The 20,713-nt window shown below is 39.4% G+C and overlaps 1 pseudogene; it reads right to left on the reverse strand.

Moving 5' to 3' along the window:
- LOC149205200 (magnesium-protoporphyrin IX monomethyl ester [oxidative] cyclase, chloroplastic-like) overlaps positions 1-15,063 on the reverse strand; it is a 62,631-nt pseudogene extending 47,568 nt beyond the window's left edge.
- Between the last annotated feature and the right edge of the window lie 5,650 nt (positions 15,064-20,713).

Consider the following 20,713-nt stretch of genomic DNA (forward strand, 5'->3'; position numbering starts at 1 on the left):
AAACTTGCCATTGAGGCATGCAAGCTTCAAAGTACTGAATGGGGTGTTCCTAGATCAACTTCTTGGATAATGAGCTGATGTCAACAGGAAGCGATCCATCAAAGGAGGGCCTTAATGAATCCCACATCAATGACATGGAACGGAGCAAATGATTTTGATGGAGGTGAAAACGATCTGATGATATATGGTTCAGGATGGCGGTCATGAAGGAATGAAGTATAATGTATGGTAGTGGATGGGACATGGGTGACTTCTCTGGATGACTTCTCTTGAACATGTCGGTGACACTTATGTGATGGATTGGTAGCATTTACCCCAAATTTGGATGGTATGGCGAGACCATGGTGATGTGACCGGTGAATGAAACAACCCAACCCAACTCAGGCACGGAGTGGAAGTGTCATGTTCAAGAGCGACTTGCTACCAATAAAGATTCTTTGAGTTTCTTCCCAATTTTTCCCCAGTCATTGCTGACCAGTACCTCTTTATTTTTGTCAAGCTTGAGGAGGATAACATGTGCTTGTTCTATAATTTTCCCTTCGGGCAAACCCATCGCTATGTTTTAACGAGCCTAGCGATAGTGAAACTCGTTCTCGTCTAAAGACAAGTTTGTCGCTATTAATGTTTTTAACGAGTTTAACGACAAAGATAACTCGGTCCTTTTCATTTTTAGAGAGTCTGAAAAGGTACGTAAAGGTAACTCCGGAATTCCTTTTTCGTCATCTAATCCCTTAAGTCCGAAAAAGTATAAAACAATACAGAAGGGATGAATTTTCGATAGTTTTAACGAGCCGAACAACACAAGCGCTCGATCTTTTTGTGCAATAATCCCTCAAGTCCAAAAAGATTAAAATCTAGAGGAGGGATAGCACTTCCGGTCACTTTAACGAGCTGGAAGGCCAAAACTCGGCAATATTTTCATGTTTTACTAGTCAGATGAAAAGAGCTTAAAGAAGACTCGTCTTTTGAGGAACGAATGATAAAATGGGTAGCAACTGATTCTAGGTAAGGGTTGGAATTTTCCAAGCACGGCAGTGTCACAAGGATGGCTAGTGAAATCACTCTTCGCAGCTGTTCCTCAAAATGGGTAAAAAATCAAATGGAGGTGAACGATCGGCCAATGGAAAAGTGGAGGTGACGGTGCAAACACGACCAAGGCTTTAATGGCTAATAATGCTACATTCATGGTGGTTATTTACCGGAGGATAGTTCATTTTTTAACGAGCTTAAACGCAGATTGAAACACTTGCTCGGTCTTATGTTTATTTTTTAACGAGCTTGAACTATGTGCTAAAACTGCTCGATGATAAGTTTGCATGCCCCCAGCATAATAACGCAAATCGAGGTGCATGCCCCCCAAGCTTCATTGCATTCAACTCGGTGGTTGGAATGAAGGTTTACCTTTGAGATTTGAAAAGGGGATTTGTTTCATTTTTTAATGAGGTTGATGCAGTAAAAGAACTATCCTCATGACTCCTTGTTTCATTTTTTAATGAGGTTGACACGAGATCAGAACCGTTCTCGGAGTCCAAATCCATTAGATATAGAAGGTTTCATATTCCACTGTGGCCACTTCCGCCAGATTACTCGGAGGTGGTAGGGAAAAAGTACCCATTAAGGCAGGGTCTTTTAGGAGACCTACTCTGATATTTTGGAGCGAATGATTGCTTCCATGGATCATTGGAATGCTTCCAGTAACTTGAGAACCATTGGGGAGGAAGTTTTACTGATCGACGATTGTAATCCCTCCTTGAAAGGGAAATGCAATCTTTCTGAAATAGGTCGACACAACAGCTACCATGGCATATATCCATGGTCTTCCTAGTAGGATTTTGTAATCAAGATTCCCATCTATGACTTCAACATCTATTTCTACTGTTTTCCCTCCTAGTTCAACTTTCAAGTTATTTAGGATACCATATGGGGTATATGTCCTTCCGTCGAATGCTTTTAACGTCGTCGCAGACCGCAACAAGGTTGGAGATCCTAAATTTTTCCAGCAACTCATCGACATAATACATGTAGATGCCCCCTCATCAATAATTGTTCGATGAACAGTTTTGTTGAGGGCTTTCACTTGAATAAGAAAAGTTAGTTGAGTTGGTAACTGAGGGTCATATCCTTTATGATTAAAGGCCACAAGATTGGAATCAGATATCATTTTTGGGATTCAACTGCGTTAAGTAAGTCATTCAAACATATGACCATTTCCATGAGAGGTAGTCGTAACTGACTAATTTCTCATGATTTTTGAATAGTTCACTTAGCACTCATTGCATCGGGTGATGCTCACAGGGGTGAAGAAGTGGGATTGAAACTAGTGAAATGTGGAGAACGAATCACATAGCATCAATCATCACTTCCGGGGCTTGCACCCGGTAACCAGGACTTCCCAGGAGGTCACCCATCCCAGAACTCCTCTGGCTCAAGCGCGCTTAACTGTGGAGTTTTTCCCACAATCAAGCCCACTTAGCTTGCTACCCCATTTGCAAAACCTTAGCAAGTATTGTGCCTCATGAACCATTCAAGTAGAGATCCCTTGACTCTTTTTGAATTTAAGTATGGGGGATTTACGCAGTGCATTATATTAGATATCATTTTTGGGATTCAACTGCGTTAAGTAAGTCATTCAAACATATGACCATTTCCATGAGAGGTAGTCGTAACTGACTAATTTCTCATGATTTTTGAATAGTTCACTTAGCACTCATTGCATCGGGTGATGCTCACAGGGGTGAAGAAGTGGGATTCAACTGCGTTAAGTAAGTCATTCAAACATATGACCATTTCCATGAGAGGTAGTCGTAACTGACTAATTTCTCATGATTTTTGAATAGTTCACTTAGCACTCATTGCATCGGGTGATGCTCACAGGGGTGAAGAAGTGGGATTGAAACTAGTGAAATGTGGAGAACGAATCACATAGCATCAATCATCACTTCCGGGGCTTGCACCCGGTAACCAGGACTTCCCAGGTTACCGGGAAGTGATGATTGATGCTATGTGATTCGTTCTCCACATTTCACTAGTTTCAATCCCACTTCTTCACCCCTGTGAGCATCACCCGATGCAATGAGTGCTAAGTGAACTATTCAAAAATCATGAGAAATTAGTCAGTTACGACTACCTCTCATGGAAATGGTCATATGTTTGAATGACTTACTTAACGCAGTTGAATCCCAAAAATGATATCTAATATAATGCACTGCGTAAATCCCCCATACTTAAATTCAAAAAGAGTCAAGGGATCTCTACTTGAATGGTTCATGAGGCACAATACTTGCTAAGGTTTTGCAAATGGGGTAGCAAGCTAAGTGGGCTTGATTGTGGGAAAAACTCCACAGTTAAGCGCGCTTGAGCCAGAGGAGTTCTGGGATGGGTGACCTCCTGGGAAGTCCTGGTTACCGGGTGCAAGCCCCGGAAGTGATGATTGATGCTATGTGATTCGTTCTCCACATTTCACTAGTTTCAATCCCACTTCTTCACCCCTGTGAGCATCACCCGATGCAATGAGTGCTAAGTGAACTATTCAAAAATCATGAGAAATTAGTCAGTGACGACTACCTCTCATGGAAATGGTCATATGTTTGAATGACTTACTTAACGCAGTTGAATCCCAAAAATGATATCTAATATAATGCACTGCGTAAATCCCCCATACTTAAATTCAAAAAGAGTCAAGGGATCTCTACTTGAATGGTTCATGAGGCACAATACTTGCTAAGGTTTTGCAAATGGGGTAGCAAGCTAAGTGGGCTTGATTGTGGGAAAAACTCCACAGTTAAGCGCGCTTGAGCCAGAGGAGTTCTGGGATGGGTGACCTCCTGGGAAGTCCTGGTTACCGGGTGCAAGCCCCGGAAGTGATGATTGATGCTATGTGATTCGTTCTCCACATTTCACTAGTTTCAATCCCACTTCTTCACCCCTGTGAGCATCACCCGATGCAATGAGTGCTAAGTGAACTATTCAAAAATCATGAGAAATTAGTCAGTTACGACTACCTCTCATGGAAATGGTCATATGTTTGAATGACTTACTTAACGCAGTTGAATCCCAAAAATGATATCTAATATAATGCACTGCGTAAATCCCCCATACTTAAATTCAAAAAGAGTCAAGGGATCTCTACTTGAATGGTTCATGAGGCACAATACTTGCTAAGGTTTTGCAAATGGGGTAGCAAGCTAAGTGGGCTTGATTGTGGGAAAAACTCCACAGTTAAGCGCGCTTGAGCCAGAGGAGTTCTGGGATGGGTGACCTCCTGGGAAGTCCTGGTTACCGGGTGCAAGCCCCGGAAGTGATGATTGATGCTATGTGATTCGTTCTCCACATTTCACTAGTTTCAATCCCACTTCTTCACCCCTGTGAGCATCACCCGATGCAATGAGTGCTAAGTGAACTATTCAAAAATCATGAGAAATTAGTCAGTTACGACTACCTCTCATGGAAATGGTCATATGTTTGAATGACTTACTTAACGCAGTTGAATCCCAAAAATGATATCTAATATAATGCACTGCGTAAATCCCCCATACTTAAATTCAAAAAGAGTCAAGGGATCTCTACTTGAATGGTTCATGAGGCACAATACTTGCTAAGGTTTTGCAAATGGGGTAGCAAGCTAAGTGGACTTGATTGTGGGAAAAACTCCACAGTTAAGCGCGCTTGAGCCAGAGGAGTTCTGGGATGGGTGACCTCCTGGGAAGTCCTGGTTACCGGTTGCAAGCCCCGGAAGTGATGATTGATGCTATGTGATTCGTTCTCCACATTTCACTAGTTTCAATCCCACTTCTTCACCCCTGTGAGCATCACCCGATGCAATGAGTGCTAAGTGAACTATTCAAAAATCATGAGAAATTAGTCAGTTACGACTACCTCTCATGGAAATGGTCATATGTTTGAATGACTTACTTAACGCAGTTGAATCCCAAAAATGATATCTAATATAATGCACTGCGTAAATCCCCCATACTTAAAGATTGGAATCCATTGGGTCAATCCCACCTATTGCTGATAATAAAGCTTGCTCTTGGGAGAGGCAATTTTGCGGTACCTCAAGTGTCGACATAGCGGACGGCGATTGGGCCAGGTCCTCTATTATATTATAATTCTGTGCTATTTTTGCATGGGGATTAAATGTCGATTTGTGCACTACTCCCTTTGGCGACTTTATCATTTGTTCAGGAATGATGGGTGGCACAACTTTGGTCAAAGTTGTTGTCGAACTACTAGTTTGTTCATTAGCCTTGTTATTTGACACCTGTGGATTCCCGCAATCTTTATTCCTTGCCAAAGCATCATTTTGCTGCTTTGAGATAGACAACATAAGCACTTGGGATCGGGAAGCATTTTGATTAGCAACCAGTTTGGTTCCTGGGCTTGGAAATGGATAAGTCAATATTGCTGAGGTTTTTGAACTCTTAAAGAGTTTCTTAACTTCAGCTTTATGTGGACAATCTCTCGTCCGATGATCCTCGTCACATATATGACACCCCGCAGGGGGTTTCCTTTGCCCAGAATGGTTTGTAGAAGGCTTTTCAGGAGATGACTCATCCTGCTTCCTTTTTCTCCCTTTCTTTTTCTTCTTGCCCCCTGGTTGCTTCAGTTGTTTGCCCTTGTCAGTCGACACGGCATTTACTTCCGAGGCAAGAAGTTCCTCATTTGCATTTTGACAGGCCTTTTTAGATGTAGCCTTTGTCGATTTCGTTTCTATCGTGCCAATCACGCCATCAATGGCATGAGAGTCATTGTTTGATTTAGGAAGAGGAGGAACTGAGAATTCCGGTCTAGGGGCGTCAGGTATTTTATCGTAGAGCGTGCCAGACTGAGTGTAAATCAAGTCCAAATATTGCGCACGAGCGATAACTTGCTCTTCTGTTACGACTCCCCCCTTTGCCACATCTTCCGTGATGGAAGGTAACAAAGACTTAATAAACCATTCAGCTAAAAGCTGATCAGGAACATACGTTTTTACCATTCTACGATGACATCGCCACTCATGAATATGATCAGATATGTGAGTGGCCGTTGTTTGTTTGAAATTGGTAAGAAGTTCTGTTCCCGTTTCGTACCTTATCGGTAACTGAAAATGGGTTAAAAAGGTTGTGGCTAGGGTACTGACGTTGTCAAACGAAGCTCTGGGCAATTCGATATACCATTTTGCTGTTGGACCAGTTAACGTCCTCTTAAAAAGGCGAAGCCTAATCGAATCATCATTTAGGGTGTTTGATGAACACCACAGATGAAATGTCATCACATGATTCGACGGATCTTCACCCGGATTTCCATTAAATTTAGGAATATTTGATGGAAGTTTATGCGGAATCGCTGGCCACCAAGGGGCATAAGTAATTGGATCATTCGTCAGCCGGTTTAGATCTGGTAATTCTAGAGTTGCTACAAAGGGCAACTGTTGATTCAGGTTAGGCGAAGCATACCCAGGATAAGATGGAATCGCCTGAGCAATGGGTCTTTGCATACCAGCATAATGTATTTGATGTTGGCAACTTTGACAAGGTTGATGGGCATAACCACTATAATATGGTTGTTGATAACCACTTTGGAAATGTGGTTGCCCATTACTTACAAAGACTTGTTGCTCAGGTCCTTGATATGATTGTTGGAATGGCAGTTGTTGAGATTGAACCAGCCCTGGTTGTTGGACCATTTGTTGTTATCCAATACTGGATGATTGACCAAGATGAGGAGTCATAGTACTTGTTTGAGCCTGAGTCGCTCCAGATAAGGAGGCACTAACCCGAGGTTGCGATTGAGTCGTTGAGACAAGAGGTTGTTGTATTGCAACCTGAGAAACTTGGGGTTGACATACAACAGGTAACGCTTGTACTTGCGATGCAGTCACCATAGCAGGTATAGTGGGAGTATTCGACACAGGGTGGACTGGTTGCATTGAATATACAACCCTTGGTTGCTGAGGTAGTAATGGTACCCAACTGCTGGATGTAATTCCAGTTTGACCTGAACTTTGTTGTAAACTCTCATATGGTTGTTCTTTGGGAGGGAACAATGAAAATGCATACTTCCCTCCATATGGTGGCAATCCAGTACTTAAAGGGTAGATTGGCCTTTGAAGACACATTGGATCAATTTGTTGAGTTTCAACATAAGAAATACCAGATGATAATCCGGATGAAGAAATAGGAACTAACCATGTCGTCGAAGCAGTCCCTGATGGGACTCCGGCTTGTTGTTGATAACTTGTCGGGACAGATGGTATACCATTGAACATCATTGGAGTAGCAGTAGGAGGCTATGCCACTACTGTGTCGGACGACACAGTCCTGGATGTCGACGGTTGTTCAGACATATCTAGTCTATCCAAAAGATTTTGTAGCGATTTAGATTGACTTTCTTCCACGATCGCGGATTACTCGATCAACTAAAACAAAGGGGAAGTATGTTTCCAAATTAAATGAATTTTAGATGCTTTGACACAACTTGTTTTTTCAGTTTTTAAGAGTTGAGAAAAAACAAAAGATGACTCTAGTCTCCTTCGATTTTTAATGAGCTTGAAGTGACAAGTGCTCAGATGGACCTTTTCCGTTAAGGAGTCTGAAAAGGAATGAAAGGGACTACTCTGGAGATCTAGGTAGAGGGAGTACCAAACCAATCGCAAAACTACAGAATACTTTTTACGGTACGGCAGTCAATCTTCCCGAATGCTGTGTTCGGTGCATTGCGATCAGTAGGGCGGCCGACACGACTTCCTATGGATAAAAGGATTTAAGCCTATAGGGGTCTCCCAATATATACTCGACGGTATGTGGGAGCACAATCCATACTGGCACTTATCGTCTCACAGTGGAGGAATCACCCAACCATCAGTGAGGACAACAGTTACCAGGCTTTACGACGCCGGAACACGTCTCTAGCCTACACCTCTATGTTGTGCGTTAAGTTCCAATGCGTTGTTAGATTCATTCAATTTATTTTAAGTTGATCTTTCTTAGAAGTTTGCCTTTTGGGATCACCACGAGATGTAGATGTAATTCCTAAATGCAATCTAAAGATGATAAGCAAGCATTTATCTCTTTTCAACAATGAAAATCCTAGCTACAAGGGGAAAAGAAAGACACAATCGTTTCTCAAAGAGCAAAGAGCACACTGTAAATGCACTTTTCCTAAATCAAACCATACAAACTATCAATATGCAAATGCACAAATGCATGTATTTGTTTTCACTTTCTTAATATTGATGCCTAAAAAGAAAGTTGATGTACAAATTTGAATTTTCTTTCAAGTGAAAAACACAAACAAGCTTCTTTTTCGAAATCAAAAAGGTAGAGAAGATTACGACACTTTATGATTTTGAAATAAACACTCGTTTCGACACTAGAAAGAGACAAATTCAAACCAAAGGAAAAGTAAAAGGTATAATCAACTGTCAAGAGCAAGCAAACTTTCTCCTAAGATTAAAATCGACACTTACGACAGATCTAAATCTAAGGACAACAGTATGACTATTTTACTTTTCAATGGAAAATTGTAAATGATGTAACAAATACACAAAGAAAACCTACAGTCTTTTTGTACAAAGGAGGCGGAATTAAGGCAGAGAAAAGGGGTTTTTAGATAGGTACACACACTGATAACAGGCTGCAAAAATCAGAGATCAAACTGGACAAAAAGAAGCAAAGAACCTCAGCTGCACAGGGCAAAGGCTGATCAGCGCACCTATTGCACAGAGAAACTGAATTGCAGCGCAGGTAGCCCTCTCGGGACCTGCGTTGAAATGCAGAACCTCTTCACAGAGCCTGCGTTGGGGCAGAAACGAGACTTCTATCCGGGTTCTGGGTCACGGTTTGCAGTTTAATCTATGGATTTTGGCCGAGTAAAAGTAATCAGTAAGGTACAATCAGAGGGATGATTTAAAGGAGGACTAAGAGCTATCACAAAGGGTAATTAGAGCATTTGTGGATCAGCTGTTCAAATCATAAACAAATCCAGCGAGTGGATTTGAAGTAGCAGCTACTTTGCATTTGATAATGGCAAATGCAATTCGATTGCTACTTCTGTGTTTATGAAACAAACAACAAGAGAAACACAAATAAACTAACTAGACACGATCCCCAGCGGAGTCGCCATTTTGTTGTTGGGAAAAGTATCTACTCAGAACGGCCCTATCCCACTCTAAGATGTGACAGTGCCTTAGCAACAAACAAGGAAAACTATTTTCGTATTCTTCTTTATGAAATGTAAACGAAGAGGAAGGATTAACTAACCTGTGTCTTGCGCTAGTTTGTTGATCCAATCGCTCTCCTCTTTGTTGGCTTCCAGCTACCCGCTCTCTCGCTTGCCCAGCTTCACCAAGTTCCTGCAAGATCACAAAAGAGGAAAAACTACACAAAGATATAGATTTACATTCATAACTAGCTTAGGATCAGATTTAAGCTAAACATGCAAATATAACAAAGCATCATTGATATACAAACATGTAGGAGAAACTCAAATAGTTTTATTGATATAACAAGAAGATCCAGGAGGAGATACAACCAAGTGAGTCCTGATCCAGAATCTACCTCCCAGCAAAGGAATCCCTTCCTCACCTCCAACAAAGCATAAATCACCAATGCACTAATCTCAATCTCAAAACCAACAACAATTCTCTGCAAAGTACAAAATTCCAGCCTCTGGATCTCTGGGATGAGGGATCCATATATAGATGTAAGCAGAGAGGATGAGTCAGCTTATGTTTTGACTTGTGGCTTCTCTCTGTCAGTTCTTGCTTCCACTTGGAGACTGAGAGCCTCTTACTCATCACTGGTCGAATTCAGTGAGGCAAGTGTCATTGGAGAATATTCTGGAAGCTTCCATTGTCTCTCCACCTCGTTGAATGACTCTGCCACTTGTCATTTCCCGCTCAGTGCACTTGGGTAGTGCATTCAAGTACGTTGCAACGCACCTAGCCAGTGTATTTGGGTGCTTTGCAACGCAGCCAGCTAGTGGAGCATCTGAATTGATCCTGATTTGACTAGTTCTGAGTAGTTTCTGGTGGAGAACTTCTGGGAGAAGCTGTCATTGGTTGACCTTGTTCCTTTAGGGGCAGGAACAACACTTTTAGGGACTTAGGATCCCTTGGTTTATGGACATTTCATGCTTAGAGCTGTAAGGCACAAAAATGTCTATAACACTTGGCTACCATTTATCCATGAAATCATAGAACAAGGAACTTCTTTCAACTCGGCAACCATTTTATCCCATTCTTTGTAGGAAGCTATTAGGAAGGCCAAGCCTAATGCATCCACCAATCCTCCAAAATTTGATATGTCATCTTATCTATTGGATGTGGTTTGTGCTTCTAACTCATTTGTAGGCATGGGTTGGTCCTAGACACCTAACCAACCTCCTGTTCATGTGTATTGCAAGGATCTTTGGGAGCATAAATACATACATAATTATGCTCATATTTGTGATTACTTTTTTTCACCTTTGTATGAGTTGATCTTTTGCAAACCATGCCCAAGATTGTCTCAAGAAGCTATAGAAATGTTGCAAAATATTGGAGACTAGTATATAGATGAATGGTCTATTTATATCAAGATATATGGGGAAATGAGACCTCCCCACACATTTCCAGCTTAATAAATCTAGGTTATCTTAATAAACTCTAGTGTCAAGAGTTTACTTTATCTAGTATCTCCTAATATGATTTGTTTTAGGCAATAGATATCTATTGTTTCTATGTATGTGTATATGGGGATTTGGGTATTTTTTATCACAAAAAATTGATCATCTAGCCATAATTTACTAAATAGATCAAAGTACACCCTATAGGGCCAATTTTACCATGTAAAATTGCTTTCACTATGAGAAATTACTTAATAAACCACATTTGTTAAGTCATTTATAATTAAACCCATGAAGAATAATTAAATAAATCATTATTTATTTAATTATATTGTAGGAATAATTAATTAAACCATTATTTAAGTCATATTCCTTGTCACATTTGGCCCAATATGAGAAATAAATAGATAAATCATTAGTTATCTTATTTTTCTTTAGGAATAATTAATTAATCACTATTTAGTTATTATTCCTTGTCAAGTTTGACCAAATCCCATAGGAATAATTAACTAAATCATTATTTGTTTATTATTCCTTAACCATATTTCTTGAGATGATAAATAAATTAGCTATTTATTTATTATTTCTAAATAAAGTTTAAATACTCTTTCCCTCCAACCAAATATAAGAAAATATTCCAAATGTTTAATTCTAGAATGGATTTAATAATATTTTATTATTTCTCATTATTGGGGGATAACCTAATATTCTGTTATAAATAGAAGGGTTTTCCATTCATTCTTCACTTTCGAATATTTTCATTGTTGTACTCAGTATTGCAGCTTTGATTATTATCATTGTCGCACACCATCTTCTTTTCCATTTGAGTTCTCATTGAGCTCAAAAATTTGTTTGCTAGGTTTTTCATATTATAGAGGAGAGAGACTCTACAAAAAGATGAAGACGTTGAGGATAGCCAAGAACCCATCCCATAGAGGGGGACCGGTAACATTATTTGCTCCCTTCACAGGTGTTGTTTAATAAAATATATTCTTTATATATATGGTTTCCATTAGATTATTGGAGTTATTTGCGCTTATTATACTATTCCATTTTGTTGTTTAACTATGTCTGTTGCATAGATCAGGGCTTTAGCAGGTTTTGTTTCTATCATTTGCTACAGATCTACAATGTTTAACAACCATTTTTATTGTTAGGGTTTTTTGTCATCCACAACCTAAAGTAATTTCTTTTCATACACATTCGAGAAGAATACTACATAACAAATTGGTGACTCCACAGCGTTTTTTAATTCTGATTAAGAAACCTGGGTGACCTTCAATTTTCAGCTGAAGTTTTTTCTTTTTCCAGTCTCTTAATGTTGTTTACTACCATTCTAACCCTAGATCAATCAAATTTCTAACTTTCGCAAGTTTTCTAGTTATTTCAGTAGGTCACAGGTACCAACCGCGATAGAAACAGAATTTTTTTTTAGACTTGCCACCCGAGAACTGAGGAGTAGAAATCGCACTTTTCTACCCAAAAAGTGTGATATAGAGGTTCAAAGGACACTTTCTAGCCCAAAAAGTGTGATATCCCCCTAAACTAGTTAGTACCTGCAATTTTAGGGTTTCTGGGATTTTTCTGATCTGTTTTTGGGTTTTTCCGAGAACTGTCTTCTCGATTGGTTGACCATTGTTTTAGCCTGCTTAGGCCTTGATTTACTATGTTTCACTCGTCGAAGTGGAATTTATCGCCTTAGGGCTTCTAGTACGCTTCCACCTTTATAGGAGGAGTTTAGCTGAATAATAATTCTGAGTTTTTGCAGAGATTTCAGCCATATTTTCCATATATGTACCTTCCTTTTCTAGATCATCATAGATAGGTTTTTTCCATCCAAAGTTTCATCTTAAACCTTGTTTGGATATTTTCCTTAGGGTCCCAGTGTTTTCCCTAGGTTTCACACCCATATCCCTATATTTTTTTAGCGATTTTCCTCCCTGGCTTTTTGTTGTCATTGCACCACTTTCTAACAATATAGTGTCATTTGGTCCCAGTCACACCGACACTTAGATATCTTGTTAATATAAGAAGATTTTGGGAAAAAATCACATTGCAAATATTTGGTCGCCGTGTTAATATAAGAAAATTATATGGTTCGAAACATGTCGACCAAATATTTGTAATGTGATTTTTTAAGAAAATCTTCTTATATTAACAAGTTATGGATCAATGAAGCTTAGATATCTTGTCCGTTCTCATGTGTTTTCATTTGATTTCACCACCAACCACCACAGTGTTTGCAAACCCAGTTTGGGTGGGGTTTAGAGAGTTGATTTTTTGTTCATTTTTTTTTTAATTTCAATTTATTTTAGCAATATTTTTTTTTTCAAACATGATATGGGCTTAATTAATAAACACACCTACACATATAAGCACACCTTAAGTGAAGGGTGCTTGGTTTACGCTACCAAGCCAACACTTATCTCAAATAGAGACAAAAACATCTTGTTAATCTCCCTTCACCATTTCTTTGTAGTGTTTGTCGCTGAGACTCTTAGGAATTCATCCCCAACTTTCGGTCAGGAATAACTCCTCCCCGCAGGGTTCGAGTTCAAAGTCCCCTGAGTCCCCATATCGACTCCTCTTCTGGTTCATCTAATTCCTCATCTGATTTTGAGCCTCCTTCATTGCATATCATCATCATGTCAGGATCCACTCTAGGTGCAGTACACCAACCTGGTGTTGGCTTCCATTTTACCCCAGTAGCCACATCTAGCAAAACCATCTCACGAACTATTCTAGCAGCTCCTGTGCTACCTTTCATGGCTAGTTTAAGCCTCCCGAATTTTAGCCAATTGATTAACGACCCTATACACCATGATGTTGGTTGGCCAACTATGCCGACTAAGCCCCCCTCTAACATTCCCAAGTTTGAAGGTAATTCTAGAGGGGACCACACCAATCACATTCACTCTTTCCATATGTGGTGTTCATCCAATTCCATCACCAATGATTCCATTCTTCTTCGTTTGATCCAATGCACGCTTAGTGGAGTTGCTACAAAGTGTTATATGGACTAGCCTGTCGCCTCTCACGTTTCACGACACTTGCTAAAGTGATCCTTTCATATTTTTAGTTACCTCTCCAATACAACTCTGGTACAGAGCTCTTAATCACATTCTGTCAGTCCTCTTCCACCTGTCTTTCTGATCATGTTTAAGAATGGAATAGCAGGAGGAGCATGTGTTGTGCTCCACCCTTTAAAGACTATTTCTACCTTGATTGGTTCCTTAGGATTCTTTTAGCACCTATTTCAAAATATGTCACGTCTCACTTTCCTCAGATAGAGGAAGAAGCTCTTCAGACTGCTCTAATATATGACTTGATTTATGCTCAATCCGGTTATGTCTAAACCATTATTCCAGACCTCCCTCGTCCTCGTGGTGCTAATGCATGGGGGCATCTCATGCCACCGACAATATTGTTGGAGCTATTTCACATCCTCCACCATATACTCAACAGAGTTATGGCTATCCAAAGGGGGGCACCAATTCCTCCAACACTTATCCCCCTCCTGCCAGCAACGTGTATTCAGGACAAATCCCCTCTTATGCATTTACCCGAACACATCAACAAATGTTAGGGCCAACTACTACTCAACCTGTCTACTATACTGTTTCCCCTTCACCATCTTATACCTATGCATTGTCAAGCACTCCATCCCCTCAATAATTAGCACCGCAACCTCCCATGAATCCTCAACCCCAATAGCCACCTTCCCCCCAAGGTCAGGTTTTTGCATAGCAGAGTGCAACTAGTCCCCAAAATTTAAATAAAAAGAATAAGGGCAAAGGAAACAAGGGTAACCAGGGTAACCAAGGTAATCAACCTAATGAACCCTAGGGGAACTAGCCTAACACAAACAACTAGCAATAGGGTGACCAACCCAAGCATAACAAGGCTATTTGTATGAACAAGCCTTGTGCATGTTGTGCTTTACATGGCCATTATACTCATTTGTGTCCCCTCTAATCCCAGATGCACCAAATGTGGGAAGCCCAAGTAGCTTATAGAGGTTAACCGCCCATGCGGCAACCACCTCAGAATCTTACGCCATATCAACCGGTAGTTATCACAAATCCTTTCCCTTAGCAAGGATTTGTTGTTGCTCAACCTCAGCAAGATCAAGCAGCCAACCCTCCCCAACCTTCTAGTCCTGGTGACTACCAGATCCTCATGATGAATTCTGACGAGGTCAATACCTCTGATATAACCTTGTAAAATCAATCATGTCAATATGACAAGCCATCAATTTCGTCCACCACTGAGTCTAAAACCAAAGCATCTGTTGAGCCTCATATGACCCCAAATGGTCTGCTACAGATAACTCAACCTAAATTTGAGTCAATTTCTAAGATCCCCAAGGGACCATTACATCATAACGTGGCTTCTAACTGAGCTGCCCATACATACATTATAGTAGACGACTTGCCATAATCCCCTGTAGCCATGTCCACGCTGGAAGTCCTCCATTCGTGCCCGTCTCAAAATAAATCTCTATTAACTAATTTTGGTGTAGTAGATCCTTGAGACGATTGTTTGATTGTCTTTTTTGTTGATACGTCAGAACATCCTCCATTACCTCCATCTATTTCTTTCCAGATACTAGTTAGAGTCCGTAATGTCTGTTAGGGTCCTATAATAATAGGATTCATAATTTTGAATTGGTTATGGTTAGTCTTGAAATATTTTACATACCTTTTCTTTCTGCAAAATGTTTTCCATATTGAAAAATTAAAAAATTTAAAGAGTTTATGTCCTAAAAGAATAATCAACGGACAAAAAGAAAGAAAAAAGTAAAAAACAGAACCCTAAAACAGATAAAAATAGATCATAAAAGTGTGCAAATTCAGATTCCACTCCTCCTACTTCAATTTGTAAAATAATATTGTTTGCAGCTTGTCAAAAATGCCACAATCCATGATGGTCAAATAGCTTAATCTTGACTCCTTCATGCTTTAAATTTCATGTTGATAAATAGAGAATAAAGATGGCGCCAAATTGTTTAAACATGGAAGATCAGTAGTTATATAGAGAATAATAATTAGCTCATCAGTTTAATCTGAGCCATTGTAAGTTATAAGGTTACAATTAGATAGTTTGCTTATCAAAAGAAAAAGAAATAAAGGGTCAGCAAGCTTAAATGCACCCATTGAAATGAAGAAAAATGTTAGGGTAACTAAAGGCTAGGTAGAAGAAGTTTTGCAAAGTGCACAAGGTTGCTAAGTCAAAAGAAAATTTATCATGTTTAATCCTATGTTTCATGTGCAGGAAGAATTGAAAAAAAGAAATGATATTCACCAAAGTTTGTTTACTAAATTTTCCCTCATTTCACTACACCCCCACATACTTATTTGCTAATTTCCTCCATTATCCCTTTATTACTTATAAATATCTTTCCCCCTCATTCTGACCTTTACCCCTTGGTTGCACACATTCCCCTAGAAATACCATTCAAAAATCATCCCCCCTTCCCAAAACCCCTTTTCCCTAGTGTCAAACCCATTCCCTATTACAAATATCACTTTCCCCCTTATTAATTTCCCTTTTCCCCTTAAAAACCCACAAAACCCTTTATCCTTAGTTTTTCCTATGCCCTCGCATTATGTAATTAATGTCCCCCACTTTCTATTTCCCTGATACCTTTTTTAACCCACCAACCCTGGTGCAGTTAAAAAAACCCCGCCACATAACCCATGGTCCCAACTTTATTAGCCCGCTGCTTATATTAAATCCCGACATTATTCATTAATTAATTACAATTCCTTGTAATTAAAACTCGGGCCCTGCCAAACACTTTCCCAACTTTGTCCGTGCAACTCAATTGTGCGATATCCCTCAGATTTCCCACTCCCAGATCCAATGGTGTAAAGCCATGTCGCACAGATTCATTGTCCGGCAGTTAACGGCCCAAGAGCACGCGAAATTCATGGTTTTGGCTGAGTGTTGTTTGGCTACGCAATAGCACCACATTATATCGTGTGCTAGCGAAAAATACCACCCACCATCCAAAAGTGGTGTGATGTCACATAAAACCACCTCCCCACTTAAAGGAAAAACTACCCACTGTTCATTCAATAATATTCGCGTCAAAATGTGACTGTTATCAGTTAAAAGGCTGAAAAAGACCCAAATTTCTCTTTTCGCTCGTTTTTCAACACACTGCTCTAAGCTAATTGTGACACCCAAAACCTCTGAGTGACCAATTTAGCCACCAATTGCCACCTAAAGACGTTGTGGACACCAAGTTGAAGCAGAAAATATCCATTTCAAGCCTTAGTACCCTCTGCAGCTACCACAGAACCCCGTCTGCACACCAAATCACCAATTTCCAGGTATTCTTGGAAAAACCAGAATGGCCCTGTGAATTTGAAAAACGCACAGTAATTATTGAATGGTTAATTAATTAAATTAACTAAAAAAAACTTCCTGAATTGAAGAGAAACCTACTGTACATCCTAAACCCTTTCTTACAGATTCAAATTACCCTCCCACTGTCCATAGCTCCTAAAACTTACTTCCAAAGCCACTAAAAGTATTATTAAATTCATTAAACCCAATTATGGCTCCCCAAACCTCTTTAGATGTAAGACCCCTACAAACCCCTCACCTAGATATTGACCACCTTACATTAGCTGATAGAGACTTTCAAATTAAAGATACTGCTTCCCTTGCCTACCTACTGAAACTCCACTACTGGAGTAAAGACAAGTTTTTAAACCAGAATGATGACAATCCCCTTTGGGAGTCAAATTTTCCCAAGTACTATTTCCCACAGGTACACCCATTCCCATAAATCATCCACTTCTTCCAAGCATGCTATATTCCAAGTCGGAGAGCCATAGTCACCCCTGATCAGCTGTTCACCATTACAACAAAATCTATAAATCAAATGCTGCAAATCTAGTCAAGTCAAAATGAGACCCCACTTTCAATTGAAGGGTTGCTTGACCTCTACACCAAGCTAGACATTCCCAAAAAAGCTCAAATTATTCAAAATTTCATCATTAAAGAGTCTCACACTCCAATAGATAGTCCTCCTTATGCTGCCACCATTTTTTCTGAGAGAGGCAGAGAAATTATTACCATGCTCTCTTGCATTTTAGGGTACACCACAGATGAACATGTGGATGTGGTTATCCTGGGTTTCCTTTCTATCTCTTGCCCAGGCAAGCCTCCTATTATAACGTATAACTATGCTCAGTTCATAGTAGCCAGAACGCATGAACAATTCATTAGACTACCAAATGAGAGAGTTTTCAAGTACTCTTTAGTTTTGTTTCACATGTTCCTGTACTATCAGTCAGACAAGTTTCCAATCAATATTCAGAAGTTAGACACTAAAGGCAATCCAAGATCAGTCATATATTGGACACCATTGATCCAAGAATACTCCATTGTTTTTTCCTATAAAGACTTCATTGATTCATTTGTGCATCCTATTATAAACATGCTAACCAGTATCTATCAACCCAAGATCAATTAGGAAATTAAAAGGTTTTTACAGTTGGCAAAGAACAGTAAAGTGGGAGACTGGTATTTATACCAGGACCACACAGAGATAAGGATATATGGATGCCAAATAGATCCCTACAAACTTACCAAATACCTCCCCATGAGGTTATTTGCATTAGATTACTTTAGGAAGATTATAAACTCTGATGGAGTTAACTTCACGATAGCCAAGAAGAAGACTCAATTCAAAATAAAAAACCAATTAGGCCCCCTTATTTGTAATAATAGGGAAGTTGGACCAGAGGTTGATAAGATTCTACAGCAGATGAAATTCAATAATAGTTTTATGTGGAAATATGACCCTCATGGAGTCATAAATAAACTAAGGCTCAAAGTCAAATTGGGTCCTTTCATACATCATCCCAGGCCAAACATTGATAGATTTTCCAACTAGTCTGAATAGTTTTGAAAACACTTTGATAAACATGGACAGTATTGTAGTGGATGTGGAAAATACATTGATAGATGTGAAAAAGCATGTTGATTCTAGTTCCTTTCTACAGGTTCCAGACCTAGGAGAACAGATGAATATTCCTCCTCTTTACAAACTCTAGCAAATGAAGACAGAAATGCAAAGAGAACTAGGGAAGAAGGTTCTAGTTTAGCCATGGAAACCACAAATGAATAATTTGAAATTAGTACAAGAAGAGACCCAAGCTTAATCTTATCACTGAACAAGAAGACACCATTGGCATAGTGGAAAGCACTGACGCTGACACAATGGTGGGAAGGAGCAAAGAACCAACAACTTCAGAAGAGACACACTAGCCTTCTACCTCAAACACCCAACTTCTTGAGAAATAGTTCAGCATTGAGGTCTCTTCATCCACCACGCTTGTGGATAAAGAGAAAGATATTAAAGAGAGGTACAAGGAAATTAAGTTTAGGAATGAGACATTGAAGGCTAAGACTTATGCCCAGTACTTCAAGCAAACACCAATAATCAAAATAGGTTAATTTCATCCTTCAACATTAATACTGGGAAGATGCAAGTGACATTCATGCAACCTACACTCCAGCAACCAAGATCATCAACAGACTATAAGAAAATAAATTTTGAAGTTTTGGCTAGGGATGTTCACCCCATTGACCAAATTAAGTTTCACAAACAGGCAGGTCAGATGATCTATTCCACCATGACGAATAAATCTATTACCGTGCACAAACTTCAAGGCTCACTAGATAATATCATTTCATAATACAAACTAGAAAATCCCTCCTCAAAATCCAAGGACAACAGAATCAAGTCACTGGAAGACTTGGTGATTGAGCTTGTACATGATCCCAATGATGTCAAGGCTGCTAAGAAATTGATAAAGAAAAAGAAAGAGGATATTGCTGCTTTGAAGAAGAAATGAAACCGCCTCATTGAGAGCACCCATAGACAAAAGAGGTCTTCGAAATCCAAACACAGCAGGAGGAGATGATGGATCTGGTTCTACAACTTAATGACCAATTGAAAGAAATAGAGGAGTTGGACAGCTTAATACAGCTAAAACAGGTCAGCCTTGAGACTGCCACTACCACTGTCATTCCAGTAGTCACTATAGCAATACCATCCACCTTGGTAGCTTCATTGGCTCCTACAGCTCCACTGGCTACAACACTTCCAGCTGCAACAGCATCTACATCAGCAACAGGTTCGACAACAGCAGTAGCTTAGCCAAGTGATGAGGCAAGAAAATTGGTCAAAGCAATGGAAGACATGTCCATTCAAACCACAAAGATAAATAAGCTGAAAGAAAAGATAACAAGTTTAGAGAACGAGAATAATCTTGCACAGATTATGCACAAGGAGGAAATTCAGAAGTCAACCAAGTTGACTAAAAGAATGAAGAGCTTAGAGAAAGAACTAACATTGAAGTTTCCACTTGGCCAAGCTAAAGAACAGTTATGGGAAAATATCATGACTCTATCAATGATATTTGGCCATTTATACAAGTGATATTTGAGCAAAATGACTTAGTCAAAGAAGCTATAGAAGCAATACAAAGCGTTAACGCTGAACTGGGATACATGCAAGAAGAAGCCACTAGAATAATCCATTTCCTTAACTCTAAAAATAAATATGAATTACAGGAGCTGGACATAGATGATAGGACAACCACCATACTGGAGGTTAAAAAGGTGCTCACCAAGAGGAATTTGATGATGAACCTTGAGGACAAATGCCAAACCATGCAGCTTGCTATAGACAAGTTCATGGTAAAGTTTGATATTTTAAGATAGAAAGGTCTACCAAATCCCTTAGTGATAAATGAAAAATTAATGCCACATGAAGACTACAATAGGAGAATCAGAGAGGTGGCAAAGGAATCGGGCAAATAATTATTCTATGAAGGGGATGCCTACTGGAAAGGTTCTATATCAGACATTTGAGAACCTGTTTTAACTACAGCATGAGGTAAAACACCTTTTTGTGAACAGGCCCACTTTTTCTAATTACACAGAAGCAGATGAAATTTACAGGAAAATGGTAAATATAAAATTACAAGATGAAAATATTTGGGAGAAGTTAAATGAATTACTATAAAAATGCAGAGTCAAAGTGAAAAATCATAGTAAAAGAAAAATAATAGTCTAGCAAGATGAAAGAGTATCAGGGTAA

Source organism: Pinus tabuliformis, chromosome 1_2, assembly GCF_031772625.1.
Source record: "Pinus tabuliformis cultivar Carrire ecotype Pingquan chromosome 1_2, CPIR1, whole genome shotgun sequence".
NCBI lineage: Eukaryota > Viridiplantae > Streptophyta > Pinopsida > Pinales > Pinaceae > Pinus > Pinus tabuliformis.